The sequence below is a fragment of the Lepisosteus oculatus genome, chromosome 23 (genome assembly GCF_040954835.1).
Source record: "Lepisosteus oculatus isolate fLepOcu1 chromosome 23, fLepOcu1.hap2, whole genome shotgun sequence".
Classification (NCBI taxonomy): Eukaryota; Metazoa; Chordata; class Actinopteri; order Semionotiformes; family Lepisosteidae; genus Lepisosteus; species Lepisosteus oculatus.
Genome location: NC_090718.1, coordinates 15,918,285 through 15,927,043, shown reverse-complemented (window position 1 = coordinate 15,927,043; position 8,759 = coordinate 15,918,285). Strand labels below are relative to the sequence as shown.

At 45.0% G+C, this 8,759-nt stretch overlaps 2 long non-coding RNA genes across 3 annotated transcripts; both read right to left on the bottom strand.

Moving 5' to 3' along the window:
- Positions 1–1,525: 1,525 nt before the first annotated feature.
- LOC138224883 (uncharacterized) lies at positions 1,526–2,618 on the bottom strand. The gene is made up of 2 exons (XR_011183342.1): positions 2,521–2,618; positions 1,526–1,625 (listed from the first exon to the last, which is right to left on the bottom strand). It is a non-coding gene; the product is annotated as an uncharacterized lncRNA (long non-coding RNA).
- A 1,102-nt stretch (positions 2,619–3,720) lies between these two features.
- On the bottom strand, positions 3,721–5,566 carry LOC138224661 (uncharacterized). 2 transcript variants are annotated; one of them, XR_011183111.1, is made up of 3 exons: positions 5,122–5,566; positions 4,084–4,187; positions 3,721–3,790 (listed from the first exon to the last, which is right to left on the bottom strand). It is a non-coding gene; the product is annotated as an uncharacterized lncRNA (long non-coding RNA). The 2 variants fall into 2 exon arrangements; XR_011183112.1 differs by having other exon boundaries at positions 3,723–3,770.
- Positions 5,567–8,759: the final 3,193 nt, after the last annotated feature.

Sequence of the window (8,759 nt, the reverse complement as noted above, 5' to 3'; positions counted from 1 at the left end):
ACTACTTAAAAATCATGTGGCTTTTTAAGGTCGTTTTGTCTGCCTAAAGTACGTTAGATTTGTCACAGCAAAGAGTTTGAATACTTACAGAATGCAGCAGCTAGAATTGTTACTTGGAGCAGAAAGAATGACCACATAACCCCCATACTTCTCTCTCTTCATTGGCTTCCTCTCGGGTACAGGGCGGACTTCAAACTCCTTCTACTTACTTACAAGGCTCTCAGAGGTCAGGCACCTGTCCTGCCTCGCAGGGATACTGCAGAGGAGAAATACTGTCTGTCATGGGCTGGGCACCATGTGAGTTGAATGCTGCATCAGTGCCATGGATCCAAGAGGGGCATCATGGATACAGCTGTCATTTAGGAGGATTCTGCTGGTCTGCAGAGACCTGCATGGGGTACTGACATACAGATAACGTGATGGATGGATGGATTAATACCCGCATTCATTTCTTTCTTTTTTTTTAATGATATAATGTTAGCATGCCCAAAGGGGTTGGGCAGCCAGTTGACCTTGGACCCCTAGAGGATTTTATTCTCCTTACTGAGTCTTTGGTTCCTTTCCTCCATTGTCTTCAGTTCTGTATTCACAAAATGTATATTTACCTGCATTGTTAAGTGCCTTGGGGCAACCTTGTTGTGAAAGGTGCTATATGAAAATAAATTGAATTGAATGGAATGACAGAGTCACGGCTTTTCCAGTTTCCTCTCCTATTATCTTCTTTATCTGCACTCTAAAACACAGTGAAACCTTGAACCTTTCAACTGGACCACTGCCGTTCTACATCACAATGACTAACTAGGACGGAGACTTGAATGGGATGAAAAAGGAAAAGGCATTATTTGCAGGAAGAAATTAAACTGTTCCACCTGATCACTTGCTAAACAAAGTGATTCACTGGAGTGGAGGCGGTGAAAGCTTTGTGAATCAACTTACAAAAGGAAACATGTAAGAAACGTGGCTCCCATATTTAACCCTTGAAAAATCTGAGTGTTATGTGGAGGTGAAAGTATTGTTCAATTATTCTAATAAAGCTCACTCAACTAAGACCCAGAAAAGTACCAGAGTATTCTCACCTAAGAGGAAATACTAACAAGTAGGATGTTCAAATGAAAAGCATTAAAAACTGAATGATCTTCAGTAGCTGAAATGATTATTGAGCTCTGGGTCACAGTGCTCCTGAAAAAAAATCAAATTTCAGCAGACACCCAAGGACAGCAGGTGAGCACCATGCTGAGCCAGTGTATAAGTGTATGAATCACAGTTTCAAGGAGCTTTTTTCAGTTTCGTTCCACTGATCGGCCAACACGGGGGGAACTTCAGTCTTACTCGCCCTATTGCATTAAGAAACTGTACAACATTCTCCAATAAGAACTTGCGACCTCACCTAACGAAAAGCAATTTGCGTAGCAGGGAAAGACTGGACTCCCACTGGGGATTTTTGTTTTTCATCCCGATGGTGATGTGCACTATATAGAACGTTGCTGGACCCTCCTCGGGAAGCGTGCAGAGATCACATTAGATGTGTTGCTCAAGCTCTTTATTGTCACGTACAGTAAACCCAGCAGTGTGGTCAGTGCGGGATGTGTTCTGTCCTGACGGCAGGGTCAGCAGCCAGAGGAGACCTGAAACACAAGACGGAGAGGTAAGACATTGATTCCGACAGAGAGAGCTTTCACACCGGATTACTGACAAGAGGAGCAATAAGAGAAGAGTTGTAAAGACACGCCGAAGAGAATATTCTCATCTAAGAGGAAATATTAACAAGTAGGATGTTCAAATGAAAAGCATTAAAAACTGCATGATCTTCAGTAGTGAAATGATTACTGAGCTCTGGGTCACGGACAGTAGGGGAGTGAATGAGTTGTTTATTTTGTTTTCTGTGAATTATGTAGAATTCACAACGTGTTCCAATTGTACAGGAAAACCATTGAGAGCAGATTCATTTCTTCTGCACCAGAATGAATGATTTCCATCTTCACTCTAGGGTACTGTACTTTACAGCACTGTATTGTATTCTGCATATATGTCTGTTATGTACACATTTTCTTTCTCACTTTGTCTCTCTGTCCATTTGTATCAGTTTGTTGGAGAGCACCATCACACCAGCATCACAACATTTATTCTACTGCCTTATTAAGCAAATGTCTCTACTAAATTCTTTTTATATATAAAACATTTTTTGACATGATATACACAAATGGCTAATTATACTTTCTGATTATATTTCCATCTTAGAAATGAAGCATTTCTCTCCTGCAGTTTGAGGTTGTTAAATAGAAAACTGGATCACTCCAGGGCCGAATCTTCTCCCTCTCTTACACTCTCTTACATTCGTTCACGAATGATCACAAGAGCAAACACACAGACTGGCTTCTCACAAAGTGTGTCGATGACACAGTCCCGGACAGCTTACTAAAGGACCCAGAAAATCACCACGGGCCAGTCTGAACAGTTTCACGGAATAGTCTGTTGACTTCTCTTTGATGTTTCATGTTACAAGAGCAAAACAATACTCACTGATTTGAGGATAATTGCGCCATCCCTCCAGCCTACTGAAATGAACCGTCAGACTGCAGAAGCTGTCAGTGACTACAGGTCCTTGGGCCTGGTCAGAGAAACCTGAGATGAGACAAACGTTGTGAGACCATTTATAAGCTTGTGACCTCAAATTAAACGGAAGTCAGACATTTTCAAAGGGGGCAACACTGCGGCACAGTGGTTAGCATCGCTGCCTCATAGCACCGGGGCCCTGGGTTTGATTCCAGGGCTGCTGTCTGTGTGGAGTCTGCATGTTTGTTCGCGCTGCAGGGGACACCTCACCCCCACAGACACAAACTCACACCACAACACAATCAACCCGCCAGTATCAGTTTGTGTTCAGTGCTGGGGAGGTGCCTTGTCCTTGCAGAACAAAAACAAGGTGATCAGGACTGACGGCAAGATTCAGGTATTCAAGTACCCAGTAAATCCAGGGCTCAAATGGGGGAACTGTTTCACGAGCTACACAACATCCTCACACACGATGACAGAGCCTTGGAAAGCCGTGTGGAGAGTGAGGTGCTCGTACCCAGCCGGAGTTAAAAGACCACGCATTGAGCAGAGCAACTGAGCAAAAGCACACTATCGATCTACCCAACCCAGAAGACATCTCTGTGATACAGAGGCTAAGGCAACATGTGAGTAAAGGATTTTGAATCAGCAATTGTGCTGATGAGCCAGTCAGCAATTTTTCAGAAACAGCAAACATGTCGTCAGCCTCCAGGAGCTGCAGAAGATTGTGAGATATAAAGGAGTGAAACCAGGGCAGGAGAAACTGATTCCTCGTGTAGGAAGCTGAGGAAAAAGATGCACACCCTGCAGACTGAAAGGAAGACAGCACAAACTATCAGTAATGTCAGCCTAGAAGAAAGTGTAGTGCAGTGTGTTGCAACTAAGTTTTTGTTCAATATTTGTTTTGTCTGAAAGAGACTGTTTTGATCAGATACATGCAATACTATTTCTTTCTCATTCTCTGTCTTTGTATGTCATATTTGGATCACACCATAAAGTTCATAACCCAGCCAGTTGCTTTGGCTCTGAAAGCATCCCTCAGCAGGGACAGCCCTGATCCCCAAACACAGGGCTGCCCTTCCCACTGCCCGTCTGCTCTCTGCCCAGTGGAAGTAGCGTTTCTGCCCCGCAGCTGTGTGAGAGAAGATGACCTGAGAGCACTAACCCACCTCTGGAGAGGGAAGAGTCTCAGCTGGAAGGGAGGAGGAGCTGCCGGGCTGCCGCAGACAAGGCGCCGCTGAAATGATAGAGAAATCTTTTAGAATCAAACGTCACCTGGCTCAGTGTTTAAGCTGTAGTACATGATCACATTAGATTATTAAAACATGCAGACTGCCATTTCCATTCTGTACAAACAAAGGGTTTTCCATTGTAGAAAACACCACTGCAAATCCAAAGCGGAGTGCACTGGGACTGCAGTCCAGAGAAACCCATCATGTTACAAGAACTGGAGGCCATTTCACACCAAAACTGTACAATAGGATTCTTTCTGCACACCCAGTACTGGGGGCTGTGTCAGAGGCTCCTCACCGTTCTGTGATGATTTTAGACGTCGAATCGGGCAGGAGGCAGGCGCTCTTCGGGAGCTCTGGTCGCGTGCTATAACTCGGACCACACGATGGCACAATTGCTTCCTACATACAAACAGAAACTTCAAACAACAAAACCCAACAAGAAATCTGTGCACACTTGGACTCCTGCTGCAGCTGAGGAGCTGTCACGCACACACCTCCTGTGTGGGAAGTGTTGGCCGTAGGACGTGTTGTTCAGAGAGAGAAAAAATACACCATAGCAAGTCAGCACTCAAACAAACCAAAAGGCCAGTTTTATTGAAGTTGACGCAGCTGGCCACACAAACACTCACTGGGTCTCTTCACCAGGTATCCACACAGACAGCACCCCAGGAAACCAGACCCATGAGAACAGGGGCAGAGCATGCAGACTCCACACAGACAGCAGCCCAGGACACCAGACCCATGAGAACAGGGGCAGAGCATGCAGACTCCACACAGACAGTACCCCAGGAAACTGAACCCATAAGAACAGGGGAAGAGCATGCAGACTCCACACAGACAGCACCCCAGGAACCCAGACCCATGACAACGGGGCAGAGCATGCAGACTCCACACAGACAGCACCCCAGGAACCAGACCCATGAGAACAGGGGCAGAGCATGCAGACTCCACACAGACAGCACCCCAGGAACAGGACCCATGAGAACCGGGGCAGAGCATGCAGACTCCAGACAGACAGCACCCCAGGAACAGGACCCATGAGAACAGGGGCAGAGCATGCTGACTCCACACAGACAGCACCCCAGGAAACTGAACCCATGAGAACAGGGGCAGAGCATGCAGACTCCATACAGACAGCACCCCAGGAAACCAGACCCATGAGAACAGGGGCAGAGCATGCAGACTCCACACAGACAGCACCCCAGGAAACCAGACCCATGAGAACAGGGGCAGAGCATGCAGACTCCACACAGACAGCACCCCATGAACAGGACCCATGAGAACACAGGCAGAGCATGCAGACTCCACACAGACAGCAGCCCAGGTAACACACCCCAGCAGGAGGAGGCCCCGACGGACTCGCTCATGGTGCAGTGAGCCCAGCGGTGTGAGCTTGGTGTCCAGCGCTGATTTGTCCCTGATAGTCCTGTCCCACAGCCTGCGAGTCACCGTTTCTTCCACAAAATACTCCAGCCAGCGCTTTTTAGATTACATTAAAAAAGCCGCCTGTTGACCTGCTGGAGGTCAGACCCGCTCCGGCAAACAACTACTGCAGCTCCGTTGCCCCGGCAACCACGTTTTATTTAACAAAGTAAAATAAACAAAGGAGACAAACAAGACAAGAGAGCTCAGAAACCCACAGACACGACGGCAGTGGGTTCTGTTTCTGTGTCGAGTTGATAAACCAGGCAGGACGAGCGCTGCAAACACACTAGAGTACACATAACACAATCAGGGGTACACAAGACTCCTGCTCTTTACACAAACAGGTTCAACAGGTCAATCAAGAGCAGGTCGGCACAGCTGTCATGATGTCTCATTTACAAAGAGTCTGAAGATTTGCTCGTCTCTTCCCAGAGCACCTTCACTCCGGAGAGCAAGAAACAGCTCCTGCCGAGTCCGTCTTGTAAGACAAACATAGAAATCCGCGACACGGTAAATACACTGACATTGTATAATTAATTCTGATGCTCAATCAAATCTGCGGAACACGTGTGGAGCGCAGTCCAGAGCACTATAAAGACTACATTTCCCACAAGCCCTGTGGCGACGTCCTTTTGACGTAATCGATTCGCGTCTTTTTATTTTTAATTATAACAACAATACATGCCATAAAAACAAGAATACATATAACACAGAGTATAGTCAGGGGTACATACGATAATACATGTACATGTTATGGAAAAAGATTAAACAAGTAATCTTGTTTAATAGTAAACAAAAGCAGATAAGGTCCGTACATGTTTCAAATTGTCTGTACAGACGCATTTACATCCGTTTTAAAGTGTTTAAACATGGGTCTCCTCTCACAGCATTTCGTTAATTATTATATCGTGGAAGTATCATATTTTTTTAAATACAAACGATATTTTCATATTACTTTCAATAGGTTTAAAATTTAGTATTATTTAACTTCTTTAAAAGTAATGTCAATATTAGTTTCCTTCTTTACGCTATCTTTCAGAGTTGCTGTCACAAACGTCACAGTTATCATCTGTATTGATTTTCAAATCTCTGCACAACGAGGATCTGTACGGAGGCGCTATTGGACTCGCCGCCATAGACTCGTGTATCTCTGGCGCCGCCCAGTGGACATTTCTCGAAAGTGCAGTTCATTTTAAATTTGTATTGTAGCAATAAAAATAGATACAATACAAACAAGAGTATATTTATAGCACATCAATAATACCATCAGGGGTACATAGTATAATATATTTACACTTCTGAAAAAAAGATTTAACCAGGTTAATAAAGATAAGGGCTGATATAGTCTGTAAATACACTTTTACATCTATTTAAAATGTTCTAACGAAGCTGCTTGAGGAAAGAACTTACTGTTTTGATTACATGAATCAGAGATTGTGACTCTGCCTTTAGCTTCCCATTCCTTCCAAACAATTTCAATTTCACACCTCTGGTTGTGCCAGAGGGTCCTCAGTGGAAGAGATACCAGGGTCCCCAGCACTGCTGTCACCTCTTCTGTACTCCTCCTATGCTAACAGCTGTGTATCTACTGCTGACTCCGTGAAAGGAATCAAGACTCCAGATGATCCCACCCAAATAAAAAAAAAATCTGGAGTGGAAGGAGGTCTCTGCTTTAGTCGGCTGGTGCCGTGAAAACAACCTCTAACTCTATATAACTCCAACTGTCAACAGTTTAATTCCACTGACCGGCCATCAGAGGGGCACTTTACTCGTCCTGCTGCTACTGTTGAATTAATAATTCCTTAAATTATTGTCTGGTTAAATTGTCTGGTGGTAAGTATTTGTAATATAGGATTGCTCATGTCTGATCTGGAACACGAGATGGAAGTTTAACATGTGTGATTCACTGAGGTGGAGGGGTGGGAAATGTCTGAAAGAAGTCTTGCCATGCTGCATTATTAATAGTAGTAGCAGTATTGTCATATTAACACGAATCCTCAGACTCACTAACATCTCCAATAGAACGACAATCTCACACATCAAATATTAGAGGACCCTTCCTTTATACCTAAAAGCTTTCAGTTGTTGGACAATGAAAAGAGTCCTTGCAGGAATCTAATTACTGTTGTTATAAACTCATTACAAGCTAATTGTCTCATTTCTTTTTTTTCTTTCTTCTCTTTTCAGCAGCAAATAAACCCATTACTTGATCCCTTACATTTCAAAACGCTCTGTATCAAACCAACAAATCGTTCATAAATTTAAACCATGTTTTTGAGAAACTAGCCTTAAAATCAAAATGACTACATTCATATGAAACACACTCAGAAACAATATCAAATGGTTTGATACAGAGTGCAGAAACAACTGAAGAGAACTACCAGAACTAAAACAACACCACACCACTCTGAACTGCGCCTCACATACTGTGAGATGGTTAGACACTACATGCACACCCTAAAGAAGATAAGCACATACACAAACAGACAACTCTCAGACCACGAAAGGCCTGTAGCCAAGACACAGTCAACAACGCTTGACCCAACTGCAGCTCAGACCTGCAGCAAAGCCTGCTCAAACTCCTCAACCTCGTCCTGACGGCCGGCTGTTTCCCTGAGGCCTTGAATCAAGGACTGATCACGCCCGTCTGTAAGAATGGAGACAGACTCGACCCCAACAGGTACCGGGGCTTCAGTGTGAACAGTAACCTGGGGAAGGAACTCTGTCGTATCTTGAATATCTGATAACTGGCCCTCCTTACTGAGCACAATGTCCTGCATTAGAGTCAGACTGGCTTCCTACCAAACCGCCACACATCCCATCACATTCACACCTGGGCTCTGATGGCCCATCTGGACCCAGAACAGCAGAGCCTGGCACTACTAGGACAGGACTGTCAGACTTGGGCACTGCCAGCCCATCTGGACCCAGAACAGAAGAGCCTGGCACCGCTGGAGCAGGAGTGTTAGACCTGGGCACTGCCAGTCAATCTGGACCCAGAACAGCAGAGCCTGGCACTGCTGGAGCAGGACTGTCAGACCTGGGCACTGCCAGTCAATCTGGACAAGACCAGTTATGGTTTTCCAGGAGAAAGCCAGACCTCAGGGAAACAGGTACAAATTCACACTGAACAACAACACATTGGAGCACACATCCAGCTACACATATCTCGGTCTCACCATCAGCTCTTCTGGGAGTTTTGACCTGGCAGTGAAGGCACTGAGGGAGAAGGCACTCAGGGCTTTCTACGCAATAAGAAGGAGGCTCTTCAATGTCAACCCACCAACAAGAATTTGGCTCCAAATATCTGAAAGTGTAATCCAACCCATTGCCCTATACGGCAGTGAAGTGTGGGGTCCCCTCACAGACCAGGAGTACACTCTGTAGAAACTCTAATCAATTTGTAGAAACATCCTCCTTGCGCAGAGAAAAACAGCTAACAGCGAGTGCAGGGCTGAATTAGGCCAGTACCCACTATTGATAAACATACAGAACAGAGTAATCAAACACTTGTTACACCTGAGAAATAGAGGCCACAATTCATAC